The sequence below is a fragment of the Hyaena hyaena genome, unplaced genomic scaffold (genome assembly GCF_003009895.1).
Source record: "Hyaena hyaena isolate Hyena2069 unplaced genomic scaffold, ASM300989v1 scaffold_10, whole genome shotgun sequence".
NCBI lineage: Eukaryota > Metazoa > Chordata > Mammalia > Carnivora > Hyaenidae > Hyaena > Hyaena hyaena.
In genome coordinates, this window is record NW_024080642.1 from 7,520,738 (window position 1) to 7,547,385 (window position 26,648).

General features: G+C 38.5%; 1 protein-coding gene across 1 annotated transcript in view; it reads left to right on the top strand.

The window, feature by feature from the left end:
- Positions 1-10,753: 10,753 nt before the first annotated feature.
- The window catches only part of PAFAH1B1 (platelet activating factor acetylhydrolase 1b regulatory subunit 1), a 77,072-nt gene continuing 61,177 nt past the window's right edge, over positions 10,754-26,648 (top strand). The window contains exon 1 of the mRNA XM_039252340.1: positions 10,754-11,127. The gene's annotated coding sequence lies outside the window, so the exon portion shown is untranslated. The remainder of the gene's footprint in view (positions 11,128-26,648) is intronic.

The following is a 26,648-nucleotide window of genomic DNA, read 5'->3' on the forward strand; positions in this document are numbered from 1 at the left end:
TTGATGTCTTCAGAGTCTGTAGTTATATCCTCTTTTTCATTTCTGATATTGGTAAATTGTGTCTTCTCACTTTATTACAACTTTAAAACTTCCAGAAGTATATTTCCAGGCCTAAATGGAAATCAGACATTTAAAGAAAAATTACCATAAATCCTACATAATCTATTCTAGGAAGTAGAAGGGAACACTTCTTAATTCATTTTATGAAGTTAGTATTATCCTTGTCCCCAAACCAGAAAAGACAGTATAAAAAATAAAATAAAACAGGGGCGCCTGGGTGGCTTAGTCAGTTAAGCGACCGACTTTCGCTTAGGTCATGATCTCACAGTTCGTGGGTTCAAGCCCCGCGTCGGGCTCTGTGCTGACTGCCAGCTCAGAGCCTGGAGCCTGTTTCAGTCTGTGACTCCCTCTCTCTCTGACCCTCCCCTGCTCACGCTGTCTCTCTCTCTCTCTCCTAGAAATAAATAAAACATTAAAAATTTTTTTTAAAAATTAAAATAAAATAAAATAAAATAAAATAAAACTATACACCAGTATCCCTCACCTAAACCTTTAACAAAATTTTAGCAAATAGAATTCAGGAACATATAAAAATAATTATACATCATGACCAAGTGGGATTTATTCTAGGGATGCAAGGCTATCTCAATATATAAAATGTATATAATCTACTATATTAACAGGTTAAAGAAGAAAAATCACATGATCATAATAATTGATGCAGAAAACTCATTTGGAAAAAATCCAATACTCATGAAAAAACTCACAAAAATAGGAATAGAGGCGAACTTCCTCAATTTGATGAAAAAACATCTAACGAAAACCTGAATGCTTTCTTCCAAAGACTGGGAACAAGTCAAGGATGTCTGTTTTTACCACTCTTAATCAACATAGTTCTGTAAATGCAATAGGCATGAAAAAGAAATAGAAGGCATATAATCATGAAGGAAGAAATAAAAATGTCCCTATTTAACATAATGTAATTGTCTGCATAGGAATCCCAAGGAATCCCTCCCCCCAAAAAAAAATCTAAACCAACACCAATTACTTTAGCAAAGTTTTAGGATAAAAGACTAACATACAAAAATCAGTTGCATTTATGTATACTAGCAACAGTGGTTACAAAAATTAAAAATACGGTGCATGCATAATCACTCAAAAAATGTGAATCTCTCAAAAAATTACTTAGGTGTAAATCTAATAACTGTGTATAGGACTTATGTACTAAAAACTACAAACTGCTGAAGGAAAAAGAACTTAAAGGACATATGATGTGCATGAATTGGAAGACTCAAAGTAAAGATGTCCACTCTCTTCAAATTGATATACAGGTTTAATGCAATTTCTATTAAAATCTCATCAAGATTTTTTGTTGTTGATACAGACAAGATTTTTCTACAATTTATATGGAAAGGCAAAGGAACTAGAAAAGCTAAAACAATCTTGAAAAAGTAGAATAAAGTAGTCTCATGTTAATTTTTTTTAGTTTATTTATTTATTTTGACAGAGAGGGAAAGAGAGAGAAAAAGAGAGGAGAGGAGGTGAGAGGGAGGGGTAGATAGAATCCCAAGCAGGTTCCACACTGTCAGTGTGGAGCCAGATGCAGGGCTTGAACTCACAAACCATGAGATCATGACCTAAGCTGAAATCAAGAGTCAGATGCTTAACTGACTAAACCACCCAGGTGCCTTAGAGTTGCTTAACTCATAATGGTATCAAACTGAAAGCAACCAGATGTTGTTTAACAGGTGAGTTGTTATACTGTGTTATATCCATACCATGGGGGTAACACTCAGCAATAAAAGAGAATGAACTGAATATGCACAGGAGTCTAGATCAATCTCTAGAGAATTATGCCATGTGAAACAAAAGCCAATTTAAAAAAAAAAACCGGCTTATATACCTTTGAGTCCCATTTATTCTTAAGCGGATAAAATTCTAGGAATAAAGAATGGATTAGTGGTTGTCAGGGGTTAGGAAAGGGGGTGATATGGGAAGGGACTATATAAGGGCAACAGGAAGGATTCTCTTGCTGATAGAAATGTTCCGTATCTTGATTGTATCAATGTCAATATCCGAGTTGTGATACTGTAGTATAATTTTGCAAGATGTTACCATTGGGATGGATGTAAAGGGATCTTCTTCTTTTTTTTACAACTGTGTGTCAATCTATAATTATCTGAAAATAAAAATTTAATTAAAAATATAAAAATAGAGAACTGTCCCATCCAAAATGCCAATAGTGGTCCTGTGAGAAAAATCAATACAATACTTTACAGGGACGTCTGGGTGGCTCAGTCGGTTAAGTGTCTGACTTCAGCTCAGGTCATGGTCTCACAGCTTGTGAGTCAGAGAGCCACAGAGCCTCGAGCCTCCTTCTGATTCTGTGTCTCTCTCTCTCTCTCTCTCTCTCTCTGCCCTTCTCCCACTCGTGATCTCTCTCTCAAAAATAAATAAAACATAAAAAAAATTAGAAAAATACAATACTTAAAAAAATAAACTCCAATTTTACAAGGGAGAGGTCTGGAACAAAATTTTGCATGCTTTTATTTTGTATTTATTTTAATATTTTATTTTTAAGTAATCTCTATACCCAATGTGGGGCTGAACTTATAAACCCAAGATCAAGAATTGCATGCTCTACTGACTAAGCCAGCTGGGCACCCCAAAATTTTACATGCTTTCAAATATATATGTGCCCAAAGGGATTATAAAGAAAAGAATATTATTTTGTTTATTTAAGTATTGTATACTGGAAACCAGAAAGAAATAATAAATTCTGGATATGCAGCCATAACCTACTTACCTTTAAAAAAGGGTTGAGTTAGTATGATGATTTTTTTTTTAATGAAGAAATGAATGTGGTGTGAGTTGTCAAAGTTGTCAAACATACACAGTGAAATGATAGTTGGTGTAGTATTCTGTTGGTGTAGTATGATGGAAGGGGTGTCAGTTTGTGTCCCTAAACACCTACTTCAAACAGGGAAGCTTTGTTTTTGTTTATTTTTATATATACAGACATTCTATAAAATATTTTGTTTGAAAAAAGAAGCTTTGGACTCCTGGGTGGCCTGGTCAGTTGAATGTCTGACTCTTGATTTCAGCTCAGGTCATGATCGTGAGATCGAGCCTCAAGTTGGCATTCTCTCTCTCTCTCTCTCTCCCTCTCTCTCTCTCTGCCTCTCCTCCTACTTCCCCCACTGTCAAAATAAATAAATAAACATAAAAAAAGAAGAAGAAAGCTTTGGAGAAAAAGAAAGTACAAAAACCATGATTTAGGGTATGTCTTGATATAACTTAGCATTAGTGGTTTTTCTGGACCATCATTTGGAGACTCAAAAATCAGTTCCTTCTTTTTTCTGCACAGTCAATAGGGGAAGGAGAGACAGTAGAAATAGCAACTAAGAGAGAAAAAGTATACTATTGAAGGGGGTCAGGAAAGTTCTTTTTGGAAGATGAAGGCTACGGGTTTATGGTCTTATACAAAAGCAATATGAGCAGTCCCATAGCCAACAGGACAGTCTAGCCATCAAGATATTCAAAACCTTGCAGTCCACATTCTCTTTCCAGTCTTACAGTCCCTGTATTTCTCCTTCTTCCCTCTCCAGCTCTCCATCTACCTTCCATGCCTCTCTCACATACACGAAACTCCTTTTCAGCTACATCGGAGCCATTTCTTGTTCCCAGAACTTGCCTTCCATATTTATAACTCCATATCCTTGCTCAAGCCATTCTTTCTACCTAGATTATACTGTTCAGTATGGGATAGTAAAAACTGGAAATGTGGCTAATGTGGACTGAGTTATGCTATAGATGTAAAATATACAACAGATTTCAAAGAGTATGAAAAAAGATTGAATGAATTCTATCTCTTTTTACTTCTAAAAAACGTGACTACCACAGAATTTAAAATTACATTTATGGTTTATATTATATATCTAATGCTGCCCTAGATCCAGGAAGTTTTGACCCTTCTATATATTTTTTAAAATATTTTCACATTTATTTATTATTGAGAGACAGAGAGAGACAGAGCACGAATAGGGGAGGGGTAGAGAGAGAGGGAGACACAGAATCCGAAGAAAGCAAGCTGTCAGCACAGAGCCTGACGCGGGGCTCGAACCTAGGCCCTTGAGATCACGACCTGAGCCGAAGTCGGATGCCCAACCGACTGAGCCACCCAGGTGCCCCATTGACCCTTCTATATTGACCTTAAGAACATGATACCTCAGCACTTGCAAATCCAAGTGCTTTAATCAGAATTATACCAACTTAAGTGAATTTTTAGAGAAAATATATTTATCAGAATTAACTCTACTAGGGGCACCTGGGTGGCTTAGTCGGCTAAGCTTCCGACTTTCGCTTAGGTCATGATCTCACGGTTCGTGGGTTCGAGCCCTGCGTCGGGCTCTGTGCTGACTGCCAGCTCAGAGCCTGGAGCCTGTTTCGGTCTGTGACTTCCTCTCTCTCTGACCCTCCCCTGCTCACGCTGTCTCTCTCTCTCTCTCCTAGAAATAAATAAAACATTAAAAAAAAAAAATTTCCTTAAAAAAAAAAAAAAAGAATTAACTCTACTTACTTAATGAAAGTAATTATTTGATCAATTCTCTATTTAGCAGAGTTAAACCACTTCCAATTTTTCTATTTTCATTTTTATTTTAATGAAATTATTTTCAGTGGCATCAGTTTTTTCTTCTAATCATTTTACAAAGGAAATTTGACTTATCAAGGTTTTTTATAGTTGCTTTTTTATGTTTTCTATTACTGTGAATATCCTTTTGTGGTCATGATTTTGATCATATACAATTTCCCTGGGCCAAATTTTATAGATAAAATATTTACTAGGACTCCTGGGTGGCTGAGTGTGCTGAGTGTCCAACTTTGGCTCATGTTTGTGAGTTTGAGCCCATGTCTCTCTTTGTGATCATAGCAGGGAGTCTGCTTCATAAAGAGCCTGCTTCAGATTGTCTGTCTCCCCCTCTCTCTCCACTCCTTCCCCACTAGTGCTCTCTTTCTCTTTGTTTCTCTCTCTCAAAATTAAAGAAACATTGAAAAAAATTTTTACTGTATGCTATTTTAGCCATTGCCACTTGCATGCTGTGAATATTCTACTAGTAATATTCATTTCACTTGGATTTAAGGCCAATCATTCATATTAATTTTAAAGTAATCCACGAAAAGTTGTGGGTAGATCTCAAGTAATGGAGGAGAGTTCCTTTTTTAAAAAAAAACATTTTATTTATTCCTTTATTTTTGAGAGAGAGAGAGGCAGAGAGAGAGAGAAGGAAGACAGAGAATCCCAAGCAGGCTCCAAACTGTCTGTGCAGAGCCTGAGATGGGGCTCAAACCCAGGAACTGTGAGATCGTAAGATGAACTGAAATCAAGAATCAGACACTTAACCAACTGAGCTACCCAGGTGCCCACCTAGGACAGTTCTTTTGTCCAAGATTGCTTAACTGAATTGTTTGTCCAATTTCTCTAAAACTTCTGATCATTCCATGGTTTCGCTGAGGCAAAATCAAAGGACAGGATCAAAATATCCTTAAGGAATGATTGTCATTCTTTTAAGTGTAATAATGGTATCGTGATTATGTTTTTTAAAAGTTTTTTTCTTTTTGACATACTCGTTTTTTAAAATATTTACTTATTTTTGAGAGAGTGCAAGTGGGGGAGGAGCAGAGAGAGAGGGACAGAGGACCCAAAGCTAGTTTGCGCTGAAAACAGTGAGCCCGATGCGGGCCGGGATCATGAACCGGGAGATCATGACCTGAGCCAAAGTCAAATGCTTAACTGACTGAACCACCCAAAGGCCCCTAGACATACTAAACTATTAATGAGTGAAATAATGTGCTATCTAGAATGCACTTCAAAATAACATGGCAGGACATGTGGCTGGCTTAGTAGGGCATATGACTCTTGACCTCAGGATCGTGAATTCAGGCCCCATGTTGGGCATAGAGTTTACTTAAAAAAAAAATAATAATAGGGGCACCTGGGTGGCTCAGTCGGTTAAGCGTCCGACTTCAGCTCAGGTCATGATCTCACGTTTTGGGGGTTCGAGCCCCGTGTTGGGCTCTGTGCTGACGGCTAGCTCAGAGCCTGGAGCCTATTTCAGATTCTGTGTCTCCCTCTTTCTCTGATCCTCCCCTGCTCACGCTGTCTCTCTCTCTCTCAGAAATAAATAAAAAACATTCTAAAAATTAAAAAAAATAATAATATGGACAGGGAAGTGAATGAGAGTGTATATGAAACAAGGTTAGCCATGAGTTTATAATTGTCAAACCTGGTAATGGGTGTATGAGGGTTCAATATATCATTCTATTTTTATATATCTCAGATTTCACATATTGAGAAGTTAAAATAATAATTGTTTTTTAAGTTTATTTATTTATTTTGAGAGACAGAGAAGTGCAAGCAAGGGAGGGGCAGAGAGAGAGATGGAATCCAAAGCAGGTTCCATGCTGTCAGTGCAGAGCCCCATGTGGGACTCAATTTCATGAACTGTGAGATCATGACCTGAGCTGAAATAAAGAGCTGGACGCTTAACCGACTGAGCCACCCAGGTGCCCCGACGTAATAATTTTTTTAAGTCCTCTAGATTAAAAGTTAGGGTCAAAACGTGTTTGTTTTGTCTTTATCCACAGCTACAAAAATGAAATCCAAGTTCCCTCCTATGTTCTCAAGGCCCCGATCTGATTCTTACTTTTCTTTCTGATCTTGTCCCCTACTTCTTCTTTCCTCTTCTGGGCTATTCAGAGAATAAAATGTGAATGGCGTCCCCTCGACCAGTGCAGTTAAGAAGCCACCGTCCTCACCACCATATCACTCTGTCAGCCTGGATCTTCTTTCATTTCCTGGGACAGCAAGCATTTTCCTGCCTCAGGACCTTCGCAGTTATTCCTTAATCTGGAATCCCTTGGCTGCTCAAGTCATTTAGTTTAAATGTCATTCATTCCTCAGAAATGTTTTCCTTTACCACCCTCACTAATGTAGTTGTTCATATTTTCCCCATCTCAATACTTTTTTGCCCTCATAGCTTTGTCACCTTTTTTCTGTGTCTTCTACCAGAGTACAAATGCTACGATCTCAGGGATTCTGTTTGCTCTGGTCATGGTGTCTGGTACATAGAAGCCACCCAAGAAATGTTTGTTGAATCAATTAAAATTCTAGCCATTTTGGGGGGCACCTGGGTGGCTCAGTCAGTTAAGCATCCGACCGGCTCAGGTCATGATCTCACAGTTTGTGGGTTCAAGCACCGCATTGGGTTCTGTGCTGACAGCTCAGAGCCTGGAGCCTGTTTCAGATTCTGTGTCTCCCTCTCCCTTTGCCCCTCCCCTGCTCACACTCTGTCTCTCCCTGTCTCAAAATTAAATAAATATTTAAAAAAATTTTTTTTTAAATTCTAGCCATTTTTTAAGGCCCACTTTAAATCACCTCCTTCCTAAAGCCTTCTTCGAGTCCTCTCTGTCAGAATCTTTTTCTCTACTAGGTTTACAAACCGACAAAGGAGAAGCTAGCCTGTTTTACTTTTCTCATGGTCTATCGTAGTGACATCTAGAATGAATCTGGTATGTCCTTTTGTAATTTTTATGTTTATTTATTTTAGAGAGAGAGAGAGTGAGCAAGCACAAGCTGGGGAGGAACAGAGAGAGAGGGAGAGGGAGAATCCCAAGCAGACTCTGCACTGATTGACTCCTGGTGTGGGGCTGAATCTCTTGAACCATGAGACCATGACTTGAGCCAAAATTAAGAGTCAGACGCCTAAGCGATGGAGCTACCTGGGTGCCTTGTATTGTTTCTTTATGTTAGCTTTTTACAAATTATTTTTCTATCTAAATTTTCAAAGGTTTTAGACTACAAAGCGCTGCTTCTAAACATTTTCTCTATGCCCAGGTTGAGAGTCTCACCTCTTTTAATAGTCTGTTTCTATGGCCTCCCAGTGTTCATGACACATAAGGATGTCATGATGCTGAGATGAAGAATGACTGGTTTAGTGGGACTTGCCCTCATTGACATGTCCATGCTTCGGGGAAATGCAGGTACGCAATTAATCAGCTAAAATCTCCTCTGGTGAGTCTCTTGCCAGTTGGGTCATGGTTCTCTTTCAAACGGGGCTTTGATTCACATAACTTATATACCTGAAAGCTCTCTTCTCACCATTTGCTAATTGTTTCCTATGAAATATGAACATACAGCAATGTGTATTTGCCTATAAACAGAGGACAGTTTAATTCTCAAAATAAAGTTTTAACATATGTGCTCATCGTTACACCTAAAACTAATATAACACTGTATGTTACCAATGCTGAAATTAAAATAAAATTAAAAAGTAATAGTTTAAAAAAAGAAAAAAATTGTGCTCATTGTAAACAGATTTTAGGAGACATTTTGTCCTCTCCCCAATAGCAGTAATTTTGAAGTGGTTCTTCCAGTCAGCTTATTTGCAGAATTGTTTAAACTAACACTAATTTTACTGCAGCAATTGAAACAAATGTTTCCATTTTGAAAATGTCTGCTGGAAAAATAAAGATCTGCAATTCAAGTGAATGGGGAGGTTGTTAAATTGTGGGAAGTAAAATGGATGCTTATACTTAATTTTTTTTCAAGAAACATCATCCAAAATATTCATTATTAAATGTTTCCTGGATGGATGTAGTAGGTTCTACACATGTCTTTATGGATTATGATTGATAGCATAGATATCCTAATTCTCCATTCTCAAAAGACAAGTGTTTATGAAGATGGATCTATCATGTTAGCAACTGAAAAGAAAGTGCATAGAACCATAACACATCACTCCACAACAAGTTAAATACATAACACAGTTTTATTTCTGTTTGGAAAAATTGTAACTAAAGAAAAGTGTTTATACATTCTTCCCAAGGGAGTCTGTATTTTAAAAGACTGCTACAGAAATAAAACCTGATCTCAATTTAGTGTGTAATTACATAATAACAGATTTTAAAGGTTCTAAATACAGGAGTCTATGAGCTCAAGGTTTATAGCAGTTAGTACTACCTATTTGTATTAAATCAGTGTTTATCAATGAGATTCTGATTTCTTTCTGGGCAATTCTGTTGGCTTTTGAAATATTCATTTTAAAAATAACTGATTTACTCATCTGATTAAATATTAAGCAGTGTGATATCACACAATAATAAATATTTTAAAAGGTAAAAATGAACCAAAGGTGGATTCTTAGAACCAGAGAGGCTAATTTATTTCATGTTTACTGATTGTTCCTGGACGTAGCACAAACCAACCCCCTGTGCCTCCTCTAGTCTTCGTCTAACTTGAGGATTCCAAAGTACAGCTGTAAACCTGGAAAAGACCTTCCAGAGACCCTTTGATTTCCTTCCCGGCTTCGTGAAGAAGAAAAACCCAAACCCTCCAGGCAACCAACCCCACTCAAGCTCCTCCCCAACACCTCAAGGATAGAGGCAACCTTTCTTTACAAAAGGAAACTTTGCTTTGGTATCAAGCAACAGTAATGGTTACATGAGTTACCTGTGATTCCTCACCACGGCAATATCTTCTTACACATGCAGCATCACCTCTCTATTTCTCACAAAAGCCTTATGAATTAGCTATTTATTAGGTCTGTTTTATAGAGAAACCCAGGCCAGAGAGTAGTCAAGGTCACGCTTCTGCCAAGTGGCTGATCCAAGATTCATGCACCCAAGTTCCCTCTTTCATTAACGCAGCTGCTTCTCAAAAGCAGTGTATATATTTACCCACATAAAGGGAAGTAATAAAATCAATAAACGTAACCTTAAACATGTTTCAGGAAAAGAGTTTCCTTGGACAATATAAATTAATAATTAGATAATCATACTAGATACCTCTTATTAAGAGACTATTCCGTATTGAAAGATTCAGAACGTCAAATCTGGCCTGTTTTAAATCAAATATCTCGGTGTGGAATAAACTACAATCCCGAAGACTTCTTTGTCATCACTAGATCAACTCATAATTTAGCCAGGGAGCGAGCGCGCGCGCGCGCACACACACACACGCGCGCGCGCGCACGCGCGCACACTTTGTGAGGATAAAGTTCCAGGTCTTTCTTTAGGTGTCAGTTTCGAGACTTTAAGTATCTCAAATGTGTGTGTGACTAAGGAAAGGAATAGCTGAATCACTGCTAAAAGCGAATCCTCGCAATTAAAAATCTATTAAAAAAAGGAGACAATTAGGCATCCCATCAGCCTTTAGCCATCGACAGCTCTTCTCTCCAAGCCAACCCAACCTACTTCCCTCCTCTTTGCCCCCACAAAACTGGGAAATAAATCCGAAGGCCAGAGGTAGAAGGGGCCACAGCTTGGCCGGGGCTCCACTTTATTCTGAAGCCTATCGGGGCCCGGAATCCAAGGGTAGCAACGGGTCCCCGCTGTTGGCCGGGAGAAGCGGGGAGAGCTCCGTTTGAGGGCAGGGAGGTGAACAGAGCCGGAGTTCCTGAGGTGCCTGGACAGGAAGACGAGGGTCTAGGAAAAGGGAGATCAAGGTTCCAGAGACAAGCACAGCACGAGAAGGGGAGCAAACTAGCCGCCCGCCACTCGCCACTGCCAAGCCGCAGAGCCAGCGCGCCCGCTAAGCGGAAGGCAGCGCGGTTCAGGGCCCGGCCCAGGCCTGCGCATGCGCCGCAGCTCCTCTCCTCTCCCGGCCCCCCTCCCTCCCTCCCTCCCTCCCTCATCCCGGCGGGTCTGGGGCGGCGGCGGCAGCGGCGGCGGCGGCGGCGCGGTGACGTCAGGGCGTTGGGGCAGCTCCTGTGACAGACGGAGCTGGAGCGGCGGGGCGGCGGCGGAGTCCGGCGGCTGAGATAGCGAGTGAGCGAGCGAACGAGCAGCGATCCCGGGGCTCAAGGAGCGAGAAAGAGAAGGAGGAGCGCTTGGGCGCGAGCGAGAGGAACCGCGAGCGCCAGGCTTGGGCTCGAGCCCCGGAACGGCTGAGGAGCCCGCCCGCTCCCCTCCCCTCCCCCTTCCCGGGACCGGGCCCAGCGCGCCATCCTCCCCCTCCCTCCTTCCCTCCCTCCCTCCTTCCTCCCTTCCCTCTCCCTCTCCCCCTCCCCCGCCGGTGGATGGGAGTGAAGGACGGAAGAGGCCCTGCGGAGGCGGCGGTGCAGCGCTCCGGTAAGGCGGCGAGGGTCTGCGCTCTCCCCTCTGTCATCTCCACCGCGCTCGAGCTGCTGCGGGCCGGGCGGCCTGACGAGGTGGCTGCGCCGGTCCCCTCCCTCCCATTCTCCCCTCCCCCTGCCGCCGCCTCCTCCTTCTTCTTCTCTCCTCGCTCTCAAAATGGCGGCCGCGACGGCCGTTGAGTGAGAGACACGGGAGGAGGGGGGACCGGCCGGGGAGGGCGCTGTCCTCGCTCTCCTCCCCGGCCCGGCTTCGGGGGGTGCCGGGGCTGCCGCGACTCCACCCGCGGCCCTCCCCGGGAAGAGATCGCCCTCCTCCTTCAGTGACTTAGCAAGAAAAGTATTCTTGGGTAGGAAGGGCGTGGAGAGCAGGTCGCTCTGTGATCTTGGGGAAAGGGTTCGGCCCTCCTCTCCCTGGCCGCGGAAGGCGAGCACCGCAGTCCCCACCCCACCCGTGCTTGGCTGCTCGGGGACCGGGCTCAGCCCCGCGCGGCCTCGGCACCCATAGGCCTTCAGGCGTTCCGTCCCCCACCTGTCCTTAGGATGGGGTTGACCTGAAGAGGATGGCCCAGCCCTTCCCTGGTCCCTCTGTGCGGTGGTCCAGCCTCTACATCCGCTAGCGAGGAGCGGCCCGACCCACCGAACCATCCGCAGCATCCACCCACCAAATCAGGCAGGATTTTCTTTTCTGCCACTGGCTCCTGAAACGGGAGTTGCCTTTTGACGTTGTACCACAGCTTCGAGGCCCTCAGCCATTCCTCTTCATCTAATCTCCCCACTCCTTTAGGAAACGCAGTGCCGTCTTTAGTCTCCCAGCTGAGAAAATAAGAGAATGTCTTTGAGGTGGTGGGCAAATTCTCTCTCTCTCTCTCTCTCTCTCTCTCTCTCTCTCTCTTTCTTTCTCTTTCTAAGCGTTAGAGAAGAGAAAGATGTTTTCAGTGTCTTAGATAAGAGAGAGCAGGATGCCTTGGCTTTATTTGTTTTTCTGCTTTTCTTCAGTGACTTAGCAAGAAACTCCCTGGGAGGAGGGCAGGAGATTTTCTTTTGGGGTTGGGGTTTGGGTCCAGATTACATCAGTCCTTTGGTTAAGAATTTGTACTTTTGAAGAGAAGAACCAGATTTGTGGTTTCATTCTCAATGGGCGATGTCATGCCAAGGTCCCCCCCCCCCCCCCCCCCCCCCCCGTTTTCCTTAAGAAGCAGTCGGGAGAGAATAAAGATATTACTGTTATTCCGACCTCTACTTTAACACGCAGTCCTCGAGATTCATAACGTTTGAAAGGCTAAACAAATTTGTGCCGTTTTTGGTAATCCTATTTTTGTTGGTAGGTGGGTTGTTTTGTGTGAATTTCATTTTGAGTCTAGGGCGGAGGAGACATAGCTTGGGCCTTTAACACCAGTAATGTCATCCCTCCCCTTTGCCTCAGTAGTATTTACTTAAATTTTTTTCTTTTTAATTTTCTTTCTTTATTATTTTTAAATCTTATTCTTTTCTGCAGCAGGGCTTGATTGCTGCAGGGTTTAGTCTCTTAATCAGGAAAATTTCCAGCCTGGGTTATGTCGGCAGTGATATAATGTTGAATGTATAAAAAGCTTTTACTTAAAAAATTCTAATTTGGTTCTAAGACATTAGCTAGCTTTTAACCTCTCATGGGTATCTTTCAGGACACAATTTTACAAAATAACTGGCAATTGCAAATTGCAGTTTTTATTAAAGCAGAAGTGTTATCTGTATTTAGGGTGATTTATTCTTTCTTGTTCTATTATAAATGATCATTGTTTGAACTATTCAGAAGGGGAGGATCTCTTAAAACAAATCTGAACCTGTTTTTTTTGTTATTTTTTTTATAAATCAAAGGAAGGAACACAATTTCTCACAAAATATTTCTGTATATATTGATTTTGAGAAAGATTGCCCTATTTTGGTACCCATCCCCTCCCCTTTTAAAAATGGGCTAATATTTGTGGATGCTGTGAACAGCCATTGAGCTGAAGAGACTGGGTGGAGTAAGAGAGCAGAAGCTGTGAAATGCTAGATTGCCCTTTCCTAGCATTTTTTTCTTGCTTATGTTTTGTAAGGTTATTTGATACTAATTGTGCTACAACAAAGGCATTTCTCTGTGGTAAATCTTAAAATCTGATGTTTTTAGTTTCCACCATTTTTGCAAGGTGTTGAATGATTGGGGTAAAAAGCAATGCCCCTGCTCTAAAGCAGACACTTATTGTCTCTCTGTATTTGTGTGTATACACATACACATATACACACACACACCCCTTGTTAATGTTTTTTTATCGTTTTAGTAAAGTAAGTGTAAGTTAATGAATGCCAGAAATATCTGGCAAGTAGTGGTGGTAGAAAATATGGCAAAAATCTAAATGAGAATACTGTACATATCTCCTTTTAGTTTGCATGGGAACATTAAATCTATGATTTTTTTTAAATAACATCAATGATGAGTAAAAAGGGATAAGATAATAATTTGTGTTAAAGCCTTCTTATAAAGGCTTTCTTCTTGTGTTGTCCCTTGCAAGGGACCTTTTGTAAGGTACTACCATAAGAGAGGGTAGGTCACTTTAATGTCTTGCATCGGGCATTCATGTGAATAGACATCTTCAGAGAATGTCAGATTCATGTGGTAAATATGATTTTGATGAGCCTTAAGACCGTTTGACAGTGTGTGATGTATTTTTACACTTTTGTTATTTTTAATGTGATTAGAAGGTAGAAGGGTTCCTGTGGTGAGGGATGGGTAAGGTTAAGGATGGTATTTTCATTATGTTATGTGACACATTTCCATCCTAGTACTTTAAAGTATAAAAGTGCACTAAAAGTGGTGATTTTTCAGTAGGCTATTAATTGATCGAGAACGTAAAATAATTTAAGCAAGAGAGCTTTAGTACCAAATATGTATCTGAATATTTCTGATATGTGTGATAAGATCTTTTGCTTAATTTTTAAAATTCTTCATAATCTTGTATTTATAAAAACTTTTAAAAGATTGGGATAGTTTTCTTTCGTTTTTGTAGAATTATTTGGTATCTATTTTTCAGATGAAATGACTTTAGTACATAAGAAATTTGGAGATGTTTCTAGAAGGGAAAAATCAGTATAATTTTTTTTCTAGCTAGAACATTCATGTTTCATTGTCTGTATTTTATGTTTTCAATGTAAATGTTTCCCTCCTATGTGCTAATAATATATGTGTGTGTTATGTGTATACATGCACAGATGCATGCATACATGTGCACCTTATGGCTCATATTTTAGGTACTTAGGAAAAAGTAGGATCTTGCTTTTTGTTTACATGTGGCTCACCTTATTCACATCTTGTCATCTTAATAAACAAATCATAGAACTATGGAAGTTGATGACATTAGTATGGATGTGTCTTTAAAAAAACTCTGGGCGAAATCTTAGGGCAATCAGAATGAATTTTCCAATTCTTTCCATTGAATTCTACAGCAGTGAGTCACGCACTCTTTTGCCAAAGGGACTTAAGGCTTAGTTGGTTTTGAACTGAGCTAGCCATGTCTGCTGTGGTCCTAAAAGAGATTTGTTTACTTGCTTTTAAGTCTCTGTTTTGAAAATATCAAGACAGGTAACCTGTTTTCATATCATATATGTTGGAAAAAGAGAAATAGTTAAATTTGAAGTGGAAATTCTTTGCCACTGTGCTTAAGTCTTCTACAGTAAGACTGTAATTGTTTTGTTTTATTTTTACTTAAAATGTTGCTCTATTTAAAATAAAACTAATGGTGTGCAGTGAGTTATGAAAAGGTAAAGGAAAACCAATGCTGAAGATGTTTAGTTGTAGAGTGAATCCTAGTTGCTGAAGACCAAATGTTTTGAGAAATCTGTACTTCATGAAGAAAGATGCTATAATATAAGCCTAATAGTTAGCTGCAGTGGAGGGTTTTTGGATTGTTTTAGCTTTGTTGCTGGTTAGGCCTGACACTTTCAGATAGTATTACATAGAACCGTGGCTTATGTGTATAAATTGCTATGTGTATAATTTTTAACCTTGCCATGATAGTTGGAGTTAATTGATATTTGTGAAATGCTTTATACTCATTGGATGCAAGTATCAGAAGTGCTTATTATTTTGACATATTGCTTTCTCTTTAAAAGATGGTGGTTTTTGGTTGAAACATACCTAGTTAGGATTGATCTGTGTATTCATTAAGGATCCTTCTGGAAAGGTATCCTCTAAAGGTACTGTCATTTAACATTGTCATAAACATTTCCCTAGAACTTTCTAAATACATTGAATGTAGTACTTATTTTCGTTTGTACTGTCAGCTGCTTTTTGGGCAGATTGATATTTTTATGGATGAGAGAACTAAAATTTAGAGAATGTCTTTCCCTAAGGTCACATGTTGGGTTAGCATCTAGAATGTAGTAAATATAAGCACTGAACCACTTGGGTATTGCCTTGCATGATCAAAGAAACATGCCTTATCCTTTTGACAAAACAGACCCATTTTATGTGTTTGTGAATTTCTTTTCTAAAATGGTGAAAAAATCCATGGTATATACTGTCTACATCGTATAAATTTGCATTTATTAACATTCAGTCTTGTTAACTATTTTGTTTGTGTAAGGCCTTAGGCATTTGAGTAGGGACTCCCAGAAATTGTCTACAACTGCTTTACAGTAGTATTAATAAGTAAATACTTGTTGCATACATGCAGGTAGCTTTAATAAGAACATATTAATTAAATAATATTAAATATTAAATTAATATATAAGTAGTATTAGTAAGTAAATAAAATACTTGTTGCAATAGATTGAACGCAGGGCTATGTGAAAGGAAACGTGCTATGCTGTAGTTCTTTGTAATAGCTAACTTCCAGTGATCTTTCAGGAATTGAAGTGAAGGAGGGAGAGTTGTTTATCATTCCTTTAAAGAGATTTTATGTTGTCCCATGGAACAGAGTCACGTTCCAGACATACTTGTATCAGGGCCATAAAATTCTCAACTTCGTGAATTAACCCACCTGGGCACTTTACATTTGCGGCTTGTAGTTGTTCTTTGCATTTTGATTATCTTTGAACTCTTATGTGTTGACAAGAATTATTGACAGGTACTAAGGCTGTTAATAACAAATTTTCTGAGAGACTGTCTTTGATAGTCATGAAATTAAGAATATGGGAAATTTCCAAAGACTTTAATTTTTAAAAGCCTATGAACTTTTGTGTTTTAAGATTTTGCATATTGATTAATCCACTTTTAGTCTCTGGCAAAGATAGAAGGATATGTTTTATGATATTATTGCTCTGTATGCATAAGGCATATATTTTGTCTATTCATCTATGTTTTTTTTTTAATAAAAAATATGCTGGCTGCAGGACACCTGGTTGACTCAGTTGGAAAAGTGTGTGACTCTTGATCTTGGGCTAGTGACTTTGAGCTCCACATTGGGTGTAGAGATTATGTAAATGAATAAATAAAATAAAAACCTTAAGAAAAATTATACTGACTACAAAAGAAGGGAAGGTGAAGATGAATCAGTATTACTGATTATTTAGATTTTTTTTGTTAATTATTTTTTTAAGGGTGGGGAAAATTACATACATTTAGCATTATCACAGAAAATGAAGTAAGCTGTTTACTAAACCATATGTGAATATTTTAGTAGTTCTCACTCCACAGTTTGCCAGCTATGTGTTTTGAGCAGAAACTTCAATTTCCTTATCTATAAGTGGATAATATTGACAGTATCTAACTCACAAAATAATGGCTACTAATGAATGATAAATGGCCTGTAAGTCCTTAAGGAAATGTTTTTATTGTTAGAGCCCTTTTCCTTTTCTTAAGAAATAAAATTTAACATACAGTTAAATAAAGTCATTAATTTATTAGTATAGTAGTTTTAATAGTTGTAAGTATATCCCTTAAGAATTTTTTTTTTCTCTTTGGTATCCATTATGTGTATCTCTGAATCCAGTGATGGCTTCAAAGTTTTATAATAGGTAAAGTGCTATGTAAATCAATGCCAAGTGGAATACATTTTTTAATGTAAAAAGTATGTTGCAAATGAGCATCTTATTTAAACTGTGAAATATGGTTTACATCTTTAACAATAAGTATTTTTGTACTGTTAAGTATTATTAAGCGATCCCACATTTTTCCTTTTTTTTTTAGAAGTTTTTATTTTGGAATAAAACAAGTGGTGAAGATAATGCAGAGTTCATACATCCCTGAACTCAGTTTTCCCCATTGTTAGTATCTTAGGTTTTTGAGGTACATTTGTCAATCTTGGTAATTACTATTACCTACACTCCAGACTTTATGTGGATTCGACTAGTTTTTCCATTAAGGTACTGTTTCTCTTCCAGACCCAACCCAGGGTACCACATTGCATTTGGTTATATCTCTTCAGTATTTTCTGGTCTGTGACAGTTTCTCAGTGGTTCCTTTTTTTCCAGTACTATCTTGACAGTCTTGAGTAGTACTGGTAAGGTATCCAGTAAAATGTTTTCCCAAGCTGGGATTGTCTGGTGTTTTTTTCATTAGACTGGAGCTACAGGTTTTTGGAAGAAATACCACAGAGGTAAAGGGCACTTCTCATCACATCATTTCAAGGGCTACATGGTACTCAGTAAACATCACTGGTGGAATTAACCTTCATCATTTGATTAATGTAGTGTGTGCCAGTTTTCTCCACCCTAAACTTACTGTTTTCTCTTACTTTATCCTTTAGAAGCTAATCAGGTTCCCTGTAGGGGGTGAGCAATGTTTACATATGTTAATTGGAATTCTTCATCTCTTCTTTTCCATTCATTAAAACAGTTTATATCTTTGACTACCAGAAACATTTTGTTTAGGATTTTAAATACTAATTTAAATAACCCTAAATTTTGCCTGGTTTCCTTTAAAATTTTTTTTTGTTTATTATGACTTTATTTTTATGAAAGCATACATGTACATAGTTGAAAAAGTAAAAAATACAAGGTTTATAATGAAAAAAACAATTTTTAATGTTTATTTTTGAGACAGAGAGAGACAAATCATGAGGTGGGGAGGGGCAGAGAGAGAGGGAGACAAGAGAATCCGAAGCAGGCTCCAGGCTGCAGGCCTTTAGCACAAAGCCCAATGCGGGGCTCAAACTGGGGCTCAAACTCATAAACTGTGAGATGGTGACCTGACCTGAAGTTGGACGCTTAACCACTGAGCCACCCAGGTGCCCGTGGGTTTCTACTTAAAAAAAAAAAAAAAGTATCCAACAGCATTACATATCTTTTTCTTCTAAATTTTCATTAATTTCTCTGTCCAGCAATCATTTATTTAGCTATATTGTATCCTAGGAACTGTCAGTCCCTTCCCTCAAAGATCTGAAAATATATAAACACATTTAATATGCAAAGGTAGCACAATAGTGGTATAATCAAAATATGTACTTGGTATGATGGGGGTCCAGAATTTTCAAGGAAGTCTTCGCAAAGATGTTGAATGTTTTTGAAGAAATCTTGTCATATTGTTTGGAGTTCTGGGCAGAGGAAGTGATTTGTGCCCAGTCTCCTATGAGTATACCTCAGTTGGTGAGGAAAGGTCCCAAGTAGTTCAGTATGGTTGGATTGATGGTTTAGTATAGAGGAGTTGATTTGGCCTGTAAGGCAGGGTGTTACATGGACCATCGTCATCAAATGTAGATTTTAATCTATTAAAAATAGAAATTTCCAGGTTCTGTCATAGACTTATGCAATAAAAATTCCATGGGGGGCACCTGGGATATCGGCATTTTCTTTTTCCTTTTTAATTTGGACTTTCAGTAAGCTTCCTAGTTGATTGAGAACCACTGTTTTTACTCTTGAACTGCCATTGGACAATTTTGTTAAGGCAGTTGTCAGCAATGTGTAAGATGCAACTGTGGAGTGGATGGAGGCAGATAGACCTGTGAGGAGATGGTTTAGGTGGCTGTGCAGATTGAAAGAGTAGATTTGAGAGAAATTCAATCTGTTTAATATTAGTAACCAATTAGATACGGGAAGCGAGGAAGATGAGGAAAGTGAAAAACTGAAGTGTTTTGTTTTGATTTGGGCTATTGAGAGAATGTCAGAAAGGAGCAAGAGAGAGGTGAGAGTGGATCTAGGTTGGGGAAAGTATTTATTGTTACTTTTGTATGTTTTTACTGGATAACCATTAGGTATACCTGCGACTTGAGTTTTAAAACCTTTGGTGTTTTTGTGTTTCAGATGTTTACCAGTAGAATTAATACCAGGAGATTTTTGTTTTTTTATTCCTTACAACCTTATGAAGCGTTAAAAAATTGATTCTCTAATCGGAATATATTCAGCGCACTCTATTGTAGGAACCACACTGAGGTACTAGAAGGTGCTCCAGACAGGGGGACAGCAGAAGTAGAATCATAAAGGTCACAAAGTGGGAGAAGGAAGACCTACATTTCAAGATCCTCAGTGTGTGAGTAAAGCGGGGGTTGATTAGAAATGAGACTTGAAATGTGTGCAAGGACCAGATATTAATCAAAGGCCTTATACTGTTTTAAAGCATGTAGACTTTAGGAAGTAGTGAGACAGCATAGTTCAGTGATTAAGAGGCCTGACTATGGAGCCCAGATGCTGGGTTCAACTTTCAGCAGCTCTGCTGCTTACATAGCTGTGTTATTTATATTTTGCACATGTGTGTGTACACTAATAAATAAAAGCTAGTTATTTAAATTTTCGTAGGTAGTTGTGAGAAGTAAGTGAACACTTGTAAAATAACTTAAAGCAATGACTAGCACATAGTGCTATGTAAATATTAAGTAAATAATAAATAGGGAGCCAATAAAGTTTTTTTTTAATAAGAGTTTATTAAAGGTTTGTTTTTAAGTAGAGAAGTGATATGGTCAGATTGTATTTTCTTTTTCTTTCTTTTTTTTTTTAATGTTTTATTTATTTCTGAGAGAGACAGCATGAGCAGGGGAGGGTCAAAGAGAGAGGGAGATACAGAATCTGAAACAGGCTCCAGGCTCTGAGCTAGCTGTCAGCACAGAGCCCAACGTGGGGCTGGAACCCACAAACCTTGAGATCATGACCTGAGCTGAAGTCTGACACTCAAACGACTAAGCCACCCAGGTGCCCCAAGTCAGATTATATTTTCAATAGATGGCTTTGTGGGGGGCTCTATAGAGGATAGACATTAACAGGCCAAGACTGGATTTAGGTAGACCTGTTGTAATTAGTCCCAAGTGAGAGGTGATAGATGGTGTGAACTGTGGTAGTAGGGGTAAGGATAGAATAATTCAACAAATATTGAGGAAGTAAACTTGACAGATCAAGATAATTGGTTATAGAGGAAGAAAGAAGAGAGTCAAGGTCGACTCCCATGTCAAGTATTATTTCTAACATTTCTAAAGGGATACTTATTAAAGTATCTTGGATCTTAGATATTCTCTGTACTTGTGGTATTTGGAGCTTAGGGGTTATACTGTGATACTTTCATAACAATGAGAACTAATGGGGCGCCTGAGTGGCTCAGTCAGTTAAGCATCCGACTTTTGATTTTGGCTCAGGTCATGACCTCACCATTGGTGGGTTTGAGCACCACATTTGGCTCTTCCCTGGCAGTGTGGAGCTTGCTTGAGATTGTGGCTCCCTCTCTCTCTCTCTGCCCCTCCCCTGCTCACTCTCTCTCTCTCAAAATAAATAAATAAACTTTAAAAAAAAGAATGGATGGTTGAAGATGGTTTTTAATTTCTCTAAATTAATAGGCTTTTGTTTCTTCTTAGTCAATAGAAGTAAATTTCTCTTTAAGGATATACTATTACACAGAAAACTCTTACTTAGATCAAGTCCAAAGAGCCAGAAATCTTGAATAAAATTTTATTATGTATTTTTTATGTTCTCTTTATGTTGAGATTTGTGATTATAAAGATAATAGCACCATGGTGTGATACTTTAAAAATGTGAAGTACTGTTCAGTCTTTAAAAACATTACAATTTGAAGGGCACCAGGGTGGCTCAGTTTGTTAACCATCTGACTTCAGCTCAGGTCATGATCTCATGATTCAAGAGTTCAAGCCCCACATTGGGCTTTGTGCTGACAATGCAGAGCCTCCTTAGGATATTCTCTCTCTCTCTCTCCTCTCCCCCCTTCCCTTCCCCCACTCACGCTTTCTCTCTTAAATACATAAGTTTAAAAAAAAAATGAAAATTTAAAGTCCCTGGATGGTTCAGTCAGTTAAAACGTCCAACTCTTGATTTCGGTCAGGTCATGCATGATCTCAATATATGGGCTGACAGTGCAGAGCCTGCTTGGGATTCTCTCCCTCCGTTCCTCTCCTGCTCGTGCGCGCGCTCTCTCTCCTAAAAATAAATAAACATTTAAAAACCCATTAAAATTTGTTAATTCTGTTTCATCCAATTTTTTCATTGTTTACTCACATATGATAAACTTTTTTTGATAAGTAAACTTTGATAGCTAGAATATTTAATCACTTACTCATTTCTTGGTTAAATCTTAGCTTGCCTCCCTATTTCTAGATTTGTTAGATTTGGGGGAGGGGGGTACTTTATTTTTATTATTAATTTTAATTCCAGTATAGTTAACATACAGTATTAGTTTCAAGTGTAAGGATTTGTCAGATTTTAAGAATGGCTTTTTTTTTTTTTTTACCTGTTTTATATAAAGGGGGGGAACTTGATTGAAATTAGAACTTTTGGATTTGAATTTTCTCTAGATTCTTAGTGAAATAATTAAACGATAGGAAATTCAGTATCCTAATGTAGGGTTCCCCCCCCCCCATGTAGTATTTTAAATCTGGGTCCTGGGTTATTGTGAATGTCTGTTATTTAGGTTATTGCAGGCCTATCCAATCTCCCCACTAAAGAGAGTTGAGAAAGATGATATTTAAACTGATTCTTGAATGAATAATTGGAGTGGACATGGAACATTTTAGGTAGCAGGAACAGCAACATACACAGGTACAAAAGAGTGAAAAACTATCATGTGTATACTGGAAAGTAGTTTGGTAGAGGGGATTTATAGGGTGTGTGTGGATATGAAGCTGGAAAACTACATGAGTCAGATTGATAGACTTTGTAAAATTATATTCTCTCTATATACACATTGTAGGCAGTTTGGAAGTCAACAGACAGTTCCAAGCAAAGACGAGCATTGTGATCAGATGTGTATTTTAGGTAGTTCATGTGGGTGGCAGTGAGGGATATAGATTGGAGTTTGAAGGTCACTTGGGAGGCTTTTTCAGGAAAGAATGATTAGTGCTTGAAATAAGATTGTGACAGTGAATACTGATGGTAGAAAGGTTTAGGAATGAATAGCACTTTAGGAGAGAAGGAAGTATCAGAAGACATCTCATATTTGTGCTTGGTGTCTGGGTAAAAGTGAGAAACTGGGTGGTGTTAGCCATAGGAGAGAATAAGAGGAGGAATTATGTGGGATGTTACAACAGCCAGATTAATTTTCCTGAACCACAGTTCTGAAATAACCTGGCCAAAAACCAGCTTTTTACTGGTTTTAGTGAGCAAAAACATAAAAATGCAAAGGGCACATTGCTGGAAACACGGTATTTAATAGATAGCAGCGTAATCCTGAGTAGAAAGATGCTCAAGGACTTTTTTTGTGTCCTGGCTCATGTTTTCATCCTTTTTCTTATTGCCTGCCATGTATCCTGTGATTCAGCCTTATAAAGATACTTCATTCCTTAAGGTGTTTTCACTCTTTACCACTCCCTTCTCTTTTCTTCTCTGTATCCCTTGCCTGTCAATCTCTTGAAAAGTCTGCCTACCAGATTCTCCTTTGCAGGCAACTTTTCCTAATTTTTTTTTCACCTGAAAGAAATGTTCTTTTCCTTTGAGTTCATAATCTTATGATATATATTCCTTTTTCTCTTGTTCTAGCTTACATCAAAGTTTATCTGATGTATCAAATGAGTTAATGCATTTAAAAAGCCTAGAACGGTGCCTAGCACTCACTAGACACTCAGTAAATGTTAGTCATTGTTATTATGGTGACAGTGAAGATGAGTTAATAATAGTAATAGTGCAGTCCACCTTTGCTTTCTGCTGTCTTGTGATGGGAAAACTGATTTATTCTTGTCTTGGACACTAGGAGAGCAGTGTCTCTTTTATTTTGCTTATATATGTAAAAGTGCAAAAGATACTGTGCCATATTGTCATCTTCAAGGTGAAATTATCTCTGTCTTCACTATTCCTGAGCTCTGTTGAAGTAATTAAAATGGTAGACAAGCCCTTAACACTGATTATCTCATTAAACTTGGCCACAGCTGTTTGAGGTGGGTAGTAGAGCTTCTTTTTATAAATGAGCAAATAGGCTTAGGAAATTTGAAATTTTGCCCAAGGTCACATAGTTTACATATTTCATATTTACATAATTAATTTAATTATGGGGTATAGCCATCATTCAGGAAAAGTACCTGTAGTAATGTAAAAACAGAAACCAACATAAACTACTATCAGAATTGACAGATGTTAACATTTTTGTCATGTTTGCTGTAGTTTAAGAAATAAAGCATTATTTGGGTACCTGGGTGGCTCAGTTGGTTAAGTGTCTGCCTTCAGCCCAGGTTCTGCTTAGGACTTCTCACAGTTGGTGGGTTTGAGCCCCATATCAGGCTCCACGCTGACGGTGTAGATAGAGCCTGCTTGGGGTTCTCTTTCTTTCCCTCTCTCTGCCCCTTCTCCACTCGCGCTTTCTCTCTCTCTCTTTCTCAGAAACAAACTTAAAAAAATGCATTATTATAGTCACAGTTGATGTCCCTTTGATACCTCTTTCTAATCCCTTTCCCCTCCTTTGCTCTTCACAGTGGTAAAGTTCCTCTTAAAGTCTGTGTATATCCTTTGATCTGTCTTTATACTTTTACTATACATATATGTATCCATAAACTACATGTAACAATGCTTAAAATTTACATGAATGTTATACTGTATATTATTGTACAACTCGATTTTTTTTACCCTAACAAAATGTTTTCTAGATGTGTTATTAGTATATGTAGATCTAATTTATTTTGTTGTGTAATTTATTATTTATGCTTATACTGTAGTTTCTTTATACTACAAAAATAGGCATTTAGGTTGTTTCTAAATTTTCACTACTACAGATAGTGCTTCAGTAAATGTGACAGCTTCCGTGGATAACGTGACAGAATTTCTTTTTATTTGGTTTTGCATTGAAGAATTTATCCTAAGGTTAAACAAATATTTGTTCTTTAGTAATTTTTATGCTTTTAATTGAATAAATAAATCAGATTATATTGTTCACATTGGTTTTTTTTTTCTTAGACCATAAATTCCTAAATCCTTTTCTACTTTATTCAATCTCTCCAGCTGTTCAAAAACTTTATCAATTCAGTCCTGAGCTGGGGTTTGCACATTGGTCGGCAGCCTGTAGGCAAAACTAAATCTGTAAATGCATTTCTCTTTGCCTCGCATCGTTAAAAAAACTCTTTTGAGTTAACGTTTAAAAATTAGCTATTTTGCATGAAGTTTCTATTTTTGGATTATCCTGAAAAATTAAAAGCTCTTGCAACTGTGAGGCCCACATTTTCCCATGGCAACAGTTGGCTCAAGCTGAGTCACAACTGCCCTCCTTGAGATGGGCATAAGCTCGCCAGTGAAACAAGTTCCTACCACTTCATTACTGTTTATTATTGCCCTTCCACTGTTTTTTATAGTGAAGAAATACTTCTCTGTTGGTGTTTCTATAAAAAATGGAAAAAAGTGGGGCCCTGGATGGCTCAGTTGGTTAAGCGATTGACTCTTGATTTTGGCTTAGGTCGTGATCTCATCATGGTTTGTGAGGTTGAGCCCTGTGTTGGGCTCTGCACTTATAGCATGGAGCCTGCTTCGGTTATTCTCTCTCTCTCTCACTCTCTCACTCTCTCACTGTCTCTCTCTCTGTGGCTCCCCTGCACGTGTGTGCTCATGCTCTCTCCCAAAATAAATATTTTTAAAAATGGAAAAAAGTATAGTGGGACGACTGCAGTAGTCAAGAAAAGTAGAACAGGGCATATTTCTCTGGAAACTGAAGAATAGTGTAATATGATCTATATGCCAACAAAATGAGTCTTGTATGGAAAGATTATAATCTTGCTTTCATTTATATTACCTGTGTTGTTCTCTCTAGACATGTGTTTATGATCTCTGCATTTTTATGTAAGTAGCTGTGAGGACTGCTGCACAGTATAGTTGAAGATCAAAAAGATATGAAGACAGTTTATAAATCATGAAATTCTGTGCAAGTAAATGCAAGATATTTACCTGTTTTTGTTTTTTAACTATTATGGATACCCTTGTTCTAGAAAGGTTTTAGGCAGAGGGGTTGAAAACTGGTTTCATGTCCTCAACCATCCTACCTTTTACCATGTATATTTATTTATTAAGTACCTTATCCAGAGGCTACAAGTGGATAGTCCAGGGTTCTTTTTTTTAAATTATTTTTTAAAATTATTATTTCTTTAAAAAAATTTTTAAAAATTGTTTTTGAGAGACATAGAGCATGAGCAGGGGAGAGGCATAGAAAGAGAGAGGGAGACACAGAATCCGAAGCAGGCTCCAGGCTCTGAGCTGTCAGCACAGAGCCCGACGTGGGGCTCGAACTCCCAGGCTGGGAGATCATGACCTGAGCTGTAGTCAGATGCTCGACCAACTGGGCTATCCAGGCGCCTCTATTATTTCATTTTTAGAGAGAGAGTGCCAGTTGGGGGAGTGGCAGAGTGGGAGAGAGAGAATCCCAAGTAGGCTCCATGCTCAGCGCAAAGCCCAGCACGGAGCCCACTCCCACAACCCTGGGATCATGACCTGAGCTGAAATCAGGAGTTGTATACACAACCAGGTGAGCCACCCAGGTGCCCCTCAGTCATTTTATTTTTAACTGAACTTATTTTAAAAACCCAGTTCTACCACTGTTGTCTTATTTCTAGGTGATTCGCATTTTTACCTGTCTCTGTATTTGATTTGTAATTATTTAAGGCAGTTTAACTACAAAATACCACAGATTATTAAAAGTGAAGAGAAAGAAGAAATAAAAACAAAGGGTAAGGATAAAATGAATCAGAATCTAGGCCAAAAAGGTGTATCACAACGTTCTTGCTACAGGGAGAGCACAGATTTAATTCTTAGCTTTTTGTGAGCTAGCAGGAGAAAAAAACTGTTAAGGTTATTTTCACAATGTTCTTAGAGTAAAAGTAAGCCAGTTAATTCAGAAGGGTAACTAACCACTTGGCACTATCAGATTAGAATTTCTCATAAGGGTCTTCATTAGTGAGGATTATGTGCTGTTTTCATTACCCTCATCAACATCTCTAAGGTAGATGGATGTCTAGTATTTAATAATCATATGGAAAGACCAAGCATATCATGTGAGAGTCAGTCTGAAAAAATATGTACATCATCCTTTGGTGTCTGACCAATGGATATAATTTCTCTTAACCCAAGTTTTGGTATATTGAGATTGTACCTAAAGTGCAGAGGTTGCATACATTTTATTTTTGAAAAGTTTATTTAGGGACACCTGGGTGACTCAGTCAGTTAAGC